This window comes from Leuciscus leuciscus, assembly GCF_965113295.1.
Source record: "Leuciscus leuciscus genome assembly, chromosome: 4".
NCBI classification, from domain to species: Eukaryota; Metazoa; Chordata; class Actinopteri; order Cypriniformes; family Leuciscidae; genus Leuciscus; species Leuciscus leuciscus.
The window spans coordinates 40,305,820-40,321,564 of record NC_138728.1 but is presented as its reverse complement, the minus strand read 5'-3'; the positions used below and the strand labels follow the sequence as shown (position 1 = coordinate 40,321,564).

The window sequence follows — 15,745 nt, the reverse complement described above, 5'->3', positions numbered from 1 at the left end:
GAATATGATCAAAATCATACTTCAAGATAAGACATTTTAACAATAACACCAGGTCTGTAAATCAGTTCTGTTCAGGAGGAGGTGTATTTAAAGTAAACTGGATCATATTAGAATAACTGATCACGTGTTTACAGTATGATCAGATGATTTGGGTTTATATATTTCACATTTATTAATAAATTGAAATTTATCAATTTTACAACAAATAACATGTTTTATAGAATGATACATTTTATTGAAAGGTAATTTTGTGACACTACAGTAAGAACTGAATGACTGATTTCCATCAACAAAAATAAAGTTTGAGAAAATCACAGATACACACCGTCACTCATCGTGACTCACAAACACACACTTATCTTTCTGTCTATATGAGGATTCATTAAACATTTAGTCTGACATGTTATTTCACTGACAGAAGTTCAGCTGAAGTATTAATGTTATGAAGAGAAAATAACATCTCTATAACACCTCACTGTTACTGTCACTGTTATTTATCATGCAGCTCAAAGCATTATGGGTAGATTCTCTCTACAGTCTGTTCTGATTCATCAACACAGTTTCACTGATGTTTTAAAACTAACATAAAACCCAGGATAGAGCGGATGAGTGAATGTGGTCTGGACTGTGTGGATGAGGCTCATTGTGTCAGAGACGCTGTAGAAGGACAGAGTTCCTGCACTGTGATCCACATACACTCCTATTCTACTGATGATGGGCTTTACAGGGAATTCAGTCTCTTTCTTATTGTGTCTGAATGAGTAACTGAAGGAAGAGCAGATCAAACTCCAGGACTGATCATTATATCCAAACCGACACTCATTACTCCGTCCCTTCCTCCTGATGCTCTTATATGACACTGATATATACACTCCTAACACACCACTCCACTCAATCTCCCAGTAACAGCGTCCTCACACACTCTCTCTACACAACACCTGAGGATACCAATCAAATCGGTCTGGATGATCAGGATACATCTGAACCTCTGGGTAAATGTTAGTAATCACTCTGTTCCTCTCAGACAGACAGAGGTCTTCATTTACTGTGTTCAGATCCAGAGTGAGCTGATGGGAATCTGATGGAGATAAAACACATCAGGGGTTTATTATAGAAACTTTCTATCTTAATTGTTAAATTCAGATCTGACCAGTTGATTTTTCACAAATTCATATTACAGAAGTAAATTTTAACTTGATTTAGGATTCTTATCCATCTTAATCTACTCTGATCTGTAGTGAGGAAATCTTGAATTCTGCAATCAATTCTAATTGGTTGGTGCGAGGCCGGTGGAGTGATTGATAATGAGTGACACCTGCACAATGCACCGGTCTCGTATCTCTCATGGAGGAGCGGAAGCAAAAAGGAGGAGCGACGGCAGTGAAGATCGAGAGAGGGCCAGGCCTGGATTTATGTTGTGTTATACGTGACAGCAGTCGTCCGTGAGGGTCTGCTGTCTTTTACTTTCGTTTTATATTTGTTTTACTTTGTCATATAAGTCTTTGAATGTTCGCCGGTTCCCGCTTGCTTCTTCCTACAACATCTAACCTCATTACACTGGTGCCGAAACCCGGGAAGAAGAAGGAGGCGGGAACCGGCGAACATTCAACACACAATTTAATAATAAAATAACCAAATACAAAACGAAAGTAAAAGACAGCAGCCCCTCACGGACGACTGCTGCCAAGTATAATAAAACAAACACAACACAAGTCCAGGCCTGGCCTCTCTCGATCTTCACCGTCGTCGCTCCACCTCTATGCATCCGCTCATCCGTGAGAGATATGAGACCGGTGCGTCGTGCAGGTGTCGCTCATTATCAATCACGCCACCGGCCTCGTCCTGCTCGCCACAAAGACACTTAAGAAATATCATTCTGTAACAGATTTTGTCCTGAATGAGGTTGCCATGGTTACCAAACAGATACGATAGGATTCTAAAATCTGTAATTAGTTGGGGGCCTTAAGCACATTTTCGCGCAAATTCATCTAAAAGCGCCAGATTTGGCACAGCTGTAGCTCAGGTCATACCGAAATGATTTAGCTAGGGCGCCGGAGCCAGCGACCCTCGGGGCCAAGATGGCGGCCAAATCCAATATGGCCGCCGCCCGAAAAGGGTTCCGGCTTTAACTTTTGAACCACATGAGTTACAAATACAAACTTGATATGTTTTTCAGCTTAATTGATCATGAGAAACACATAGGAATGTTTATATTTATGACCCAGTATATCTGGACCCCTCGATCCTCCAATTCCAATATGGCTGCTGTCCAAAAAAGCAGTTTGGGCTGTAGTATGGGGCCTTACACACCATTGTTCGCGCAAATTCATCTACAAGCACCAAATTTGGCACAGATGTAGCTGAGGGGATACTGAAATGATTTAGCCAGGGCGCCCGAGCCAATGGTCCCTGAGACCAAGATGGCGGCCAAATCCAATATGGCCGCCGCCTGAAAGGGTTTCGGCTATAGCTTTTGAGCCAGATGAGATACAAATACAAACTTGATGTCTATTTTACATTCTTTGACCATGGGAAACCCATAGGAATACTTACATTTATAATTGGGTATATCAGGACCCCCCAAATTCCCTAAATTCAATATGGCCGCTGTCCAAAAAACGGTTTTGACTACAAATTTTGAACCAAATGTGCTACAAATGAGGATGTGGTGTCTATGTTATGTTTATTGACCACAGGAAGTCCATTGGCATATTTATATTTATGCTTGTGTAAGTCTGGAACCTGTATTCTTTTCAAGACTGTGGTTGAAAATCCTTTTTTTTTTTACCACAACTTTGAAGGTTATTCTCAATGTTGATTCATTTCCTTATAGAAGTGAAATGGTTTTCAGTTTACCACAGGTGAATACATTTCAAAGTCTAATCATATAAGAAAGAATAAGACACAATTATTATTGCAAGGCAATATTTATATTATGTTAAATTGTTAAAATAATAATATAGTCAATTTTTCCAAAACTCTTAAAGGTTTGCTTAGCATAACAAAAAAACAGCAATAACATAAAAAACAACAGTGAATTCTTATGGTCTCTCACATGAATTATCATTATCACTCACAATCACCGGATCTCTCATTGTCTTCACCATCATTGTTTGTACAAGCACCCTCACATGCACATATAGAAGTGCAACGAACTCTGGCTTTACAGCACTTACAGTGCCCTCTACATGCTGTCTTGCAGCCACAGTGGAGGAGAATGGTGCAGGCTTTACTGGCGTCTCCGAGATTAGTCCAGTAAGGTTCCCAAGTCTTGCTCGTAGAGTCCCGAAACCATCCCCATGCATTAAACTCTGGGATATCTTGCTGGACAGTGGTTGCCTGATATGCCAATGGACTTCCTGTGGTCAATAAACATAACATAGACACCACATCCTCATTTGTAGCGCATTTGGTTCAAAATTTGTAGTCAAAACCGTTTTTTGGACAGCAGCCATATTGAATTTAGGGAATTTGGGGGGTCCTGATATACCCAATCATAAATGTAAGTATTCCTATGGGTTTCCCATGGTCAAAGAAGGTAAAATAGACATCAAGTTTGTATTTGTATCTCATCTGGCTCAAAAGCTATAGCCGAAACCCTTTCAGGCGGCGGCCATATTGGATTTGGCCGCCATCTTGGTCTCAGGGACCATTGGCTCGGGCGCCCTGGCTAAATCATTTCAGTATCCCCTCAGCTACATCTGTGCCAAATTTGGTGCTTGTAGATGAATTTGCGCGAACAATGGTGTGTAAGGCCCCATACTACAGCCCAAACTGCTTTTTTGGACAGCGGCCATATTGGAATTGGAGGATCGAGGGGTCCAGATATACTGGGTCATAAATATAAACATTCCTATGTGTTTCTCATGATCAATTAAGCTGAAAAACATATCAAGTTTGTATTTGTAACTCATGTGGTTCAAAAGTTAAAGCCGGGACCCTTTTCAGGCGGCGGCCATATTGGATTTGGCCGCCATCTTGGCCCCGAGGGTCGCTGGCTCCGGCGCCCTAGCTAAATCATTTCGGTATGACCTGAGCTACATCTGTGCCAAATTTGGCGCTTTTAGATGAATTTGCGCGAAATTACCTATTTATGTGCTTAAGGCCCCCAACTAAATAGAGAATCAGGAATTATGAATCTGTCTGATGTTTTAATGAAGCTGAACTCTTCATGTTCAATATATCAGCAGAGTCTCAGTACAGTATATACCAGGTGTGTGTGTGTGTGTGTGTGTGTGTGTGTGTGTGTGTGTGTGTGTGTACGTACATTTGTGTAGTCCTGCTGCAATCCTGATCTCTCCTCCATGATCCACACTAAAAAACAGTGTCACAGTTAATTAGTAAACACACTCACTCTCTCTCTCACACACACACACGCATACAATCTCTTACACACACACAATCTCTCACACACACTCTCACATGCACACACACACACACTCACACACTCTCTTGCGTGCACACACACACACACACACACACACACACACACACACACACACACACACACACACACACACATTTTTTATTATTGTGATTCCCTGGGAGTAATCGCCTCTTTGCCTCACATACACTAGATGACATCATCAGCTCTTCAGCATATGATTCTTTCTAACCAATGGGAATCAGGCTTGTGCAAAATTCAGAATTTCAGAATTGGCCTCCATTCAATTCATGAATTGGAATTTGAATTGAATTTACTCCGCCCCACAGGACGTTTAATTGAATTTGAATTGGAATGACAGGAAGTGGAACTAAATTCATGGCAATTCAAAGAAATTCCACACAGTCACACAACAGAAAGAATGTGTTGAGTCTCGCATGCATTCAGTGTTAGGAAGGTTACTTTGGAAATGTTATTGCTTACTGTTATTAGTTACCCATTATAAATGTGGTTTGGATTACTTTATTTGGATAACTTTATCAATGCAAAGCAATTTCGTTTTAAGTCGATTAGTAACTAATTGAATTAAACATTTTACCTCAGTAATACAACTAAATACAATTACATTAATTTTGTAATTTAATAACAGAAAATTCATTTCATGTAACTATTTACTCCTCAACCCTGCATACATTTTGTTCTAAAATAGATATTGATCAAATTCTTGAAATAAATTACCCCCTCAATGTTGTTTAATTAGTTTTGTTCCAATGTAATTTTCATTTCAAAGTAATCACACAAACACAAAGTTGTTGTAAATGCAGTTAGCATTTATTCCAATGCAAAAAAATTACTGAGCAACACTGTTGCATCTAATTCTCAATAGCTCCTCAAATGTTTTTTCATTGAGTCTGCACCGTTCTGGTCTGAATATCTTTCCTGCAACACTAAAGATTCTCTCAACAGGTGCAGAGTGAAGTTGTAAGGGACTTCTGAAACTTAAAAAGTCCAGTGTTGCCCATCAAATTGTGCTTTCAAACAAATGTCCACCTCAAATTGTTTAGCAACCATTTTAAATACTTGGTTAAAGTAAAGCATTCTGGGAAATGGAGTCATGTTCCATCATGTTCCACAAAATTACAATAAATCAAACTTAATTATTTGTTCTGTGACTAGAGCTTTTAACATTCATTGCTGGGGGAAAACATATCATTTTAATGTAATCTGTACAAGTAGTTCAAACTAATATCATTTATAATGCAATCATATCTGACATACAGTATACTGTAAAGCTTCATTGTTAAACACTTCACTTAAAATATGTTTATGAATTTCTTTGAATTTTTATTGAATTGCAATTCTGCTTCCTTTAATTCAAATTCGAATTGTAATTCTAGATCCTGTTTTTGACATCAATTCAAATTCAATTCAAATTCAAGAATTTAATTGGAATTAAGGAGTCATTCTCAATTCTGAATTGTGCACAAGCCTGATGAGAATGCTGGAACTTTGCATGGCTAATGAGCTGTCATTCCGGATTCAACCAGTAACAGGAAAGCTTTTTAAATTTCAGATGTCATTTGTGAAACTCATTGAAATGTGAGACCGAACGATGACTGTCATCATCACATGTCACTCGGGACGAACTGGGGCGTTCCAGGCAAGAGGAAGGGGTTGGTTCAACTGGATGTTATGTAGCTAACCCCTAAGGTCAGTCACCTGACATTGTTAATATTAGGTCTTGAGCAGAGGTGGACAGTTACAAAGTACATTTACTTGAGTACTGTACTTTACTTGAGTATTATTTTTTATGGAAACTTTTTACTTCACTACATTTGAAAGACAAATATCATACTTTTTACTCCATGATATTTCTGTCAAGGTCCTTGAGTAGAAAGTAAGGGGATGATTTTGGTTGGAAATGAAAGTCGGGTTGACGTCAGAACTCGACTGATGTTGGTTTCTGACGTCAACCCGTCTGTCCAACGTTGGAGATTAACGTCAATCTGTCGTTGGATTCTGACATCAACTTGATTTTCATTTTCAACGTTGGGTATGGCCAAGCAGCCATTTGGGTGTCCGAAAACATTGTGGACGTTATTGAGTGCACTTATTCAATCTCACATTCAATCCCACTACTGGAACTGTGTTCTAGAAATAAATGTGATTTTGATATGAGGGCAGGCAGGCATAGATTCAGAGGCATAAGGTACTGTAAGTATTACATACAACAATGCATCAATAATAAATAAAATTCATTGACATTTACTTTTTACTTATAATACTTAAGTAATTTTGAAAAGACAACTTCTGTACTTTTACTTCAGTAAAAATCGATCTTTACAACTTTTACTTGTAACGGAATAATATTTGACCAGTACACTGCAAAAAATGCTTTCTTAGTTAGTATTTTTGTTTTGTTTCCAGTCCAAATATCTAAAAATTCTTAAATCAAGAAGCATTTACTAGAGAAGTAAAATGACATAAGAAATTCTATTTTGTTTTAAGGTAAAAAGTAAGTACTTTAAGTAATTTTTGTTTAAAACAAGCAAAATTATCTGCCAATGGGGTAAGCAAAAAAATCTAGTTTTTTTTTTTAATTCAGATTTTTTTTCTTGTTTTCCATTCTTATTCAGATTTTTTTGCTTACCCCATTGGCAGATAATTTTGCTTGTTTTAAGCCAAAATTACTTAAAGTACTTTCTTTTTACCTTAAAACAAAATAGAATTTCTTATGTCATTTTACTTCTCTAGTAAATGCTTCTTGATTTAAGAATTTTTAGATATTTGGACTGGAAACAAAACAAAAATACTAAGTAAGAAAAGCATTTTTTGCAGTGTAGTATCTGTACTTTCACTCAAGTAAGGAAGTTGTGTACTTTGTCCACCTCTGCCTCTCGAGGATAGGTGGAAGAATGGCGTCATTCAAGGGAAGACCATGGTGACGGTCTGAGTGAGGTCGAAAAAGATCTGCAGTGAACCAAAGACAGTCTCAAAAACGCGGTTTGAAATCGCTGGTGTTTCTGACGTCACAAACTACCTTAAAGACACATCTTACGATGTCGGAAAGATCCGAGAGGCCCTCCCGGAGAGATACCGTAAATACCTGACCTTCCTACACAGCTTCTCTGGCTGTGATACCGTATCAGCAATTTCTGTGTTTAGCAAACCAACTTTGCTCACCAAGCTCTGCAAGACTGACAAAGCAGAGGGGGCCATGGATGTGTTCAATGACATCAGAGCCAAGAAAAGTGACATCATCAAAGCTGGCTGCGAACTGTTCAAGCTCACATTCTGTGGAAATCCACCTGAAGATTTGGAAGACTTAAGATTTGATATCATCAGCAAGCGGGCCGCAGCCGGGAGCATCAAGCCTGAGAAACTGCCTCCGACTACAGGAGCTGCAGCACAGCACTCTCTGCGGGCATATCTCCAGACCAGAGATCGGCTACTGCTACAAAGTCCATCACTGGATGTCCTTGAGTATGGATGGAAACAAGGAGAACAAGGTTATGCACCAGTCCCTACAACAGATCCCATTGCACTGCACTACCTTCTGAAGTTTGTCAGCTGCAACTGTGCAGGGGACTGTGACACTCTCAGATGCTGCTGTAAAAAGCAAGTCGTCAAGCGTATTTCTGTTTGTGGGAATTGTCATGGTAACTCTTACCAGAACATCAACCAGCCAGATGATAACAGGAGTGAGGGAGATGTAGGGGAGTTGGATGAGGTTTGTTAAATTTTAAACTGATTTAGTAAGTTTTGTTTTGTAATTGTTCAATAAAACCATTTTTATGTGGTTTTTGTATGGACTTAGAGTCATTTTTACTCAAAACCAATGGCTGGGATAGATTCAGCACCCATAAAAACCCCTAGTTAGACATCTCAAAAGGTAATATTGGTAAAAAAAAATTAAAAAAAATTCATTTTTACCCAAGCCGTCTGGGCACCCCAACTTTGATTGCCTCTCCAGGCGTTTCCCCGAGGATTTGGCCATGGATACATTTGGAGGTGTTACTAGACACCTATAGGAAAACATGGTAAAAAAAAGCTATTGGTAAGAAACTTTTTTGCACATTGGCAAAAAAAAAGCTAAACTTTCCCTAACTATTCAGACACACACAGACATCAACAATCAGCATTTAAATGTCTTAGAAAAATTAAGAATTAAGATTAATTCATTTTGAATTAAGATTATCTTTCTTGTTTTCCATTTGAATTAAGTTTTTTCCTAACCCCATAGGCAGATAATTTTGCTTATTTTAAGCAAAAACTCAATTTTTATTTTTTATTTATTTATTTATTTTGGAAACAAGATATAATTTATGTTATTTTACTTATCTAGTAAATGCTTCTTGATTTAAGAATGTTTAGACATTTGGACTAGAAACAAGACAAAAGTAGTAAGGAAGAAAAGCAGTGTTTGCAGTGTATACAGAATTGTTTTGATAATAAAAGCCCTTAAAACTTATGAAATGCTTCTCATTGTTTTCCAGTATACCATAGAAACATGTGAAAAAACAATCTACAAATACTGAAGCAGAAACCTTTGTGAAACCTGAACCTGACGATCAGATCGTGCTTTCCCAATGACTTACCTTCAACTGCATCGTGATGTGTGGCAATAGCGGCAACATACACTTCGAGGGTGGAGGGAGACAGCCTTCGCTCCAACCCATCTTGCAGGAAAGAAAGCACCAAACTGACCGAACATCTTCGGGGGTCTTCTTGGCGAGAAGAACACCACTCAACGAAAAGGTTCCACTTCAGGGCGTAAGCATGTCTCGTAGAGGGTGCTCTCGCAGACGTGATGGTGTCTATGACTGACTGTGGTAGATCACCTAGAACCTCCGCATCCCGTCAAGGGACCAGACATGGGAGTTTACAAAAGTCTAAACACGGGTGCCATACGGTGGCAACCAACCTGGGAAATTGGGGAGTCCAGGAACCGAACCTTATCCGCCATCTCAACCAGGCTGAGCCAACGATGGCACTCCTGGACCACTAAGGTGGACATTGCTAGACCGACATGCTATGACACTCGTGCCCCTGAGGGCGAGGTCAGTAGCAGTGTGGAGCTCACTCATGAGCACACGGTCTAGACTACCCTTGTGCATGTCCATGGTAGACCTGCAACAACGCCATGGCATGCAAAGAGCAAGCTTTGTGAGCTCTGACCGTCAGGCCTGCGAGGGGAGACAAGGATGTCACAGGTGTGTCGCAACAGACCACTCCACTGGAGGGATAGCCTTATAACCCTTCACCGCTCCTCTGTCAAGGGTAGCAAGGGGGGAAGAGCCACTCAGGTCGTTTTCGGCAGTAGAAGGTGCCGTCCACGACCCAGTAAGCTCTCCATGCACTTCAGGAAAGAAGGGTACTGGGGCGGCGGGTTGAGAACCAGCACGGCACGCCCAGAGATACCAATCATCCAACCGAGACTGAGCAGGACACGGTAGGGGGTTCCACTCAAGCCCGACAGCCTCTGCGGCCTGTTTCAGCATAGCTGACAATTCTGGCTCGGGCAAGTTACACTCCCAGAGGGAGATAATGCAGTCGAGTTGTCATCTCCAGAGGCCAGCTCGCCCTCCAATGCTGCAATCGACATCCTGTCCTCTAGGGGAGCCCCGGGTGAAACGGTCGGCCCACCCATTACAGATGGACCAGCACGCTCCACGGGGGACTCCTCCGGCTGCGGTGGAAGGGAGGAGTGAGGAGCCCACAGGGAATGATTACCGGGTGAGACATCCAACACTATCCTTCTATCACCCATCCCACGCGGCACCCAAGGGCGGAGCGTGGTAATGGGGACTCGCGCTTCGCGGACAGAGACGAGTCTCGATCTCAACCCCGCGACAGTCATATTCCCGCTATGGGAACATGAACTGTCCACAAAAGCTGCTTCAGCCTGCTGTAAGCCCAAACACGTGATTCAACAATTGTGACCGTCAGAGAGAGACAGGGAACGACTGCATCCAGAAACGCACGGGCAGAATGACATCTTGAAAAAAACGCACCCATGTTGCTCTTTCAGGAAGTGAAAACTCTCACCAGTGCCGGAGCACACAGGGGAATGACCGCGGCAACACTGCTACAGGGATGGTGCAGCCTGTATCAGTGACGCACTCACCTTCGCCGCCCTCAACCGACCGCCAGACAAACAAACACAAAAATAAATTTGGTTGCTGTGAGAACAGCAGTTAAGAGCTCGAAAGCTCGCAATCACCGCTGCACTCGCACTGTAAACACCAACACCGGGAGAGACTTCCAGAAGAAGCGCCAACACACTCGCTCGTTGTATAACAACACACTTCAGAAGACCTAAACATGAAGCTCGGCTCCGAAGTGAAAGGCAAGTGGTGCGTGCATCTACTTCCGCATTTATACCCGCACCGCGTGCACACATCCTGTGCGCTCACAACAGAGGACAAAAAAACGAAACCAAACTAGACAGATGTGCCGGGATCCAAACACCACGCCCTACACATGTAACAAGGCATACAGACAAGAGAGCGCACAGCTCGAGGACGCTCGAAGCCGCACGGCCACACAAAGACATGACAATACAGGAGTGTCAGAGCTCTGTCACAAAACCAAGAAATAACCAAAACACAAACGATTCCAAACAAATCACACACAAAAAAATACTCTGCGCTTCAAAAAACTCTGTGCCATATAACAAAGAAAAAAATTATTATGTGTTAAACAGCATCATCCAACATTTCTAGTTGTATCTAATAACAGCTTTTGTAGGAGCTGAGAGTGAATCACATCGCAATGCTTCCTTCAAACTGGTCAAGAAGCAGAATTCAATAGAAATTACAAATCAACACGTAGGAACCTTAATCAGATGATCTGTCATTTGAGATGCCATTCAGGCTGAAACAGACAAACTCTAATACAGAGAACGCTTGTAAACGTTAGCCAATTTTGTTGTCAACGTTAGGCAATTTTTAAAAGAAGTGTTGGTTTGGAGATGGCACAGCTTGAGCCCCATGATTCAAGTCAAGTCACCTTTATTTATATAGCGCTTTTAAAGCAGCACTCAGTAGCTTCGGGATTTCTTCGCTGTATTCTCGCTTTTTGCTCGCAGGTTTCTCTCTAGAGCTCCCCCCACAGCTTCGGAATAGATATTTGACAACACTGTTGTAAAAACTCGTTGGTGATTCTCAGACACCAGAGGCTATAGATCAACGACATCAAAGCAGATGGGACATTCTTTAAAACGTCTTCTTCATTCGGGTTCGGACAGCGTGAGGGAGCGCAATAATGACAGCATTTTAGCAGATTTCTTTTGGCCGTAAAGCAATTGTTTACATCGCGAGACCTGATATCACGCGAGACTTCCTGATGCAGCGGCCGGCGGCCCGCTGGCTCAAAGTTGCAAGTGCGTATTTTCCGCTCACGGGCACCAGGGGGGTGCGAAAAGACCACCATTCAACCCGAAATAAGTAATATAACCATTCCAATGACTCCGAAGCTGTTCAGTTAAGTAAAGGGGGACAGAACTTGTGTGTCAACAATTTTTGTGTAAACAAATGTATTATAATAGGCTTATATAATTCCTAAAAAGGTGGGTCACGGCTTGATGACCATGGGGAAATGGCCAAACTATTCAAAACATCATTCAATGTTGTGATAATCGTAATTAATAATCACAATTACAAATTCAAGGGAATAATCGACAATTATCATTTTTGTCATAATCGTTCAGTCCTACTTATTAAAATAAAATGTTAATGCATTTGACATTAATTGTTATTTACTTGTTTGTTTATATCCATAATTAATTGATACCTGATTCCCTTACAAGAATTTTTGGCAAAAAATTCACTGAATCGATTTCAGGTCACTGAATCGTTTCGGATCGTATCGTTCTAAATGAACCAATATCGTCCTTGAATCGTATCGACAACCATGAATCGCGAATCGAATCGAATCGAATCGTTGTTAAAACGAATCGTTACACCCCTACAAAATAAACATCTTACTAAAATTTTCTGAACCAATTATTATAATTTTAGCTAAGTTAATATATAAAAAGCACCTTACATTTTTCAGAGAGCAGGAAAAGATCTCCTTACACAGAAATGACCAAACCATGATTTACAAAAATGCAATGAGTAGAAATATAAATGCTCTTGAGTGTTTCTTAGAGAGACAGAGGTTTGTGTTTTCAGCCAAAACGGTGTGAGAGACGGGGGGTTCCATAGACAATGATTTTGTACTGTAACTGTATATTCTACCATGTACACCTAAACACAACCCTCACAGAATTTTTTTTTATTTACATTTACATTTAGTCATTTAGCAGACACTTTTATCCAAAGCGACTTACAAATTAGGACTAAATTAAGCGAGTCATCATGAAGAGGCAAAAACAACGCAAGACATGCTTAAAATACGAAGTTCAGGCATTATTCAGAGTAGCATAAGCCCGATAAGTGAGGTTTTAAAGGTAAAGGGATTTTTTATTTTTATTTATTTTTTTATGAGGTTAAGTGCTCACGGAAGAGATGGGTTTTCAGCTGTCTTTTGAATGTTGTCAGGGATTCTGCATTCCGGATGAGGGTGGGGAGAGCGTTCCACCAGCATGGAACTGTGAATGAGAATGTTCTGGAAAGTGATTTTGTGGCTTTCTGTGATGGAACCTTCTGGTAGGGATGTAGACTCGTAGGAGGGAGCTGAGCCTGTGATAGATCTGTAAGCAAGCGTCAATGCCTTGAACTTGATGCAAACAGCGAGAGGTAGCCAGTGCAGAGAGATGAACAGAGGAGTGACGTGGGCCCTCTTGGGTTCGTTGAAGACAAGACGAGCTGAAGCATTCTGAATCATTTGTAGAGGTTTAGTTGCACATGATGGAAGTCCGGCCAGAAGAGCATTGCACTTCAAGCCTAGAAGTGACCAGGGCCTGGACGAGAAGTTGTGTTGCATGCTCAGTAAGGAAAGGCCTGATCATCCTGATGTTGTGCAGTGCAAACCTGCATGACCGAGCTGTCTTTGAAATGTGATCTGTGAAGGTCAGCTGGTCATCAAACATTACTCCAAGATTTCTGACCGACCTTGATGGGGTGATTGATGATGAATCTAGCTAGATGGTGAAGTCGTGCTGTAGAGACGGATTGGCAGGGAGGACGAGAAGCTCAGTCTTTGCCAGGTTGAGCTGCAGGTGATGTTCCTTCATCCATGTCGAGATGTCCGCCAGACAGCTTGAGACCCGTGCAGCTACTGTGGGATCATCTGGTTGAAATGAGAGGAAGAGCTGTGTGTCATCAGCATAGCAGTGGTAGGAGAAACCGTGTGCCTGTATGATGTGTCCCAGTGATGTGGTGTAGATGGAGAAGAGGGGTCCCAGCACTGAGCCCTGAGGAACCCCTGTGGTCAGTTGATGTACTCTGGATACCTCGCCTCTCCATGCGACCCTGAAGGACCTACCTGTGAGATAGGACTCGAACCAGTGGAGTGAAGTTCCTGTGATGCCCAGTGATGAGAGGCTGGACATAAGGATCTGATGATTCACAGTGTCGAAGGCAGCAGACAGATCCAGGAGAATGAGGACTGAAGATTTGGAAGCAACTTTTGCGATCCGTAGGGCTTCTGTGACCGACAGTAATGCAGTCTCAGTTGAATGTCCTTTCTTGAAGCCAGATTGGTTGACATCCAGCTGGTTGTTTAGAGACAAGAAGGATGTTACTTGGTTGAAAACAGCTCTTTCAAGTGTTTTCGCAATGAATGGTAGGAGAGAGATAGGTCTGTAATTCTCTACAGATGATGTGTTTAGTGTTGGTTTTTTAAGCAGTGGAGTAACCCGAGCCTGCTTGAATGCTGTAGGGAAAGTGCCAGTATGTAGGGATGAGTTGATGATGTGTGTGAGTGCTGGTAGAAGTGTGGGAGAGATGGCTTGTAGAAGGTGTGAGGGGATGGGGTCTAGAGGGCAGGTGGTAGGATGACTGGAGAGGAGAAGTGTAGATACTTCTTCCTCGGTTAGCGGAGAAAAGGAGGACAGAGGGATATTGGCTGTGGAAGGGGTCAGACTGGGTTCCTGTGTGTGTGGAGCTGAGAACTGACTGCTGATAGTTGTTGTTTTGTTGGTGAAGAAGTTCGCAAAATCGTCGGCAGTTAAAGAGGAGGTGGGTGGTGGTGGAGGTGGACAGAGGAGAGAGTTGAATGTCTTGAAGAGTGATCGTGTGTTGGAGGAGCTGTTGATCTTGTTGTGGAAGTATGAAGATTTTGCAGCATGAACATCAACAGAAAAGGAAGAGAGGAGAGATTTATACATACTCAGGTCAGATGTGTCTTTTGATTTGCGCCATTTCCTCTCCGCTGCCCTGAGTTCGGTCCGGTGTTCACGAAGAGCCTCAGATAACCAGGGGTTGGAGGGAGTAGCGTGTGCTGGCCTGGAGGAGAGAGGGCAGATATTGTCTAGAGAAGAGGTTAGAGTGGAGCATAAGGTATCCGTTGCGGTATTCACATCCAGAGATGAGAATTGTGAGGGTGGGGGAAGAGAAGATGACACGGCAGAGGAAAGATGGGAGGGAGAAAGTGAGCACAGGTTTCGTCTGAAAGTGACTGGTGGTGCAGGGGTAGAGAGTTGTAGACTGAAAGTAATGAGGAAATGATCTGAAACATGGAGAGGTCTCACCAAAATGTTGTTTGTGATGCAGTTGCGTGTGTAAACCAGGTCCAGTTGGTTGCCTGATTTGTGAGTTCCTGTGGTGATGAGTCGTTTGAGATCGAAAGAGGCTAGGAGAGAGATGAAGTCTGTTGCATGCGGCTTTTCGAGATGAATGTTGAAGTCACCAAAGACTAGAAGTGGGGTGCCGTCCTCAGGGAAAGAGGACAGCAGCACATCCAGCTCCTCTACGAAGTTACCCAGCTGACCTGGGGGGTGATAAATGACTACAATATGGATCTTATTGGGAGTTGTAAGTGTAATAGCATGATATTCAAATGAGTTGTTGTTGCATAGAGAAGAGAGCGCTGAGTATTTCCAATTGTTAGAAATGAGAAGCCCTGTACCCCCACCCCTCCCAGACTGGCGAGGGGAGTGAGAGAAGGAGAAATTGCTAGAGAGAGCAGCGGGGGTTGCTGAGTCTTCTGGACGAATCCAGGTCTCAGTCAAGCCCAGGATACTAAGAGTAGAATGAGATGCAAAGGCTGGAATAAAGTCAGCTTTATTGACTGCTGACTGACAATTCCATAGACCCACGGAAAGAGAGAGAGGTGTGTGTGAGGATGAGAGAATGGGACACAGATTAGCAGTATTGCGCTGCATTTTGCGCGTGATGAAAGGACGTTGCCGAGAGATAACAGGAATGTATTGAAAGCACATGTTGAGTAAGGTGAAAAATAAGATAAAAAGTG

General features: G+C 42.0%; 2 long non-coding RNA genes across 2 annotated transcripts; both read right to left on the bottom strand.

The window, feature by feature from the left end:
• Positions 1–211: 211 nt before the first annotated feature.
• On the bottom strand, positions 212–4,320 carry LOC309497491. Its single transcript, XR_014205565.1, has 2 exons — positions 4,268–4,320; positions 212–1,078 (listed from the first exon to the last, which is right to left on the bottom strand). It is a non-coding gene; the product is annotated as an uncharacterized lncRNA (long non-coding RNA).
• A 934-nt stretch (positions 4,321–5,254) lies between these two features.
• LOC309497527 lies at positions 5,255–5,812 on the bottom strand. Its single transcript, XR_014205603.1, has 2 exons — positions 5,659–5,812; positions 5,255–5,626 (listed from the first exon to the last, which is right to left on the bottom strand). It is a non-coding gene; the product is annotated as an uncharacterized lncRNA (long non-coding RNA).
• Positions 5,813–15,745: the final 9,933 nt, after the last annotated feature.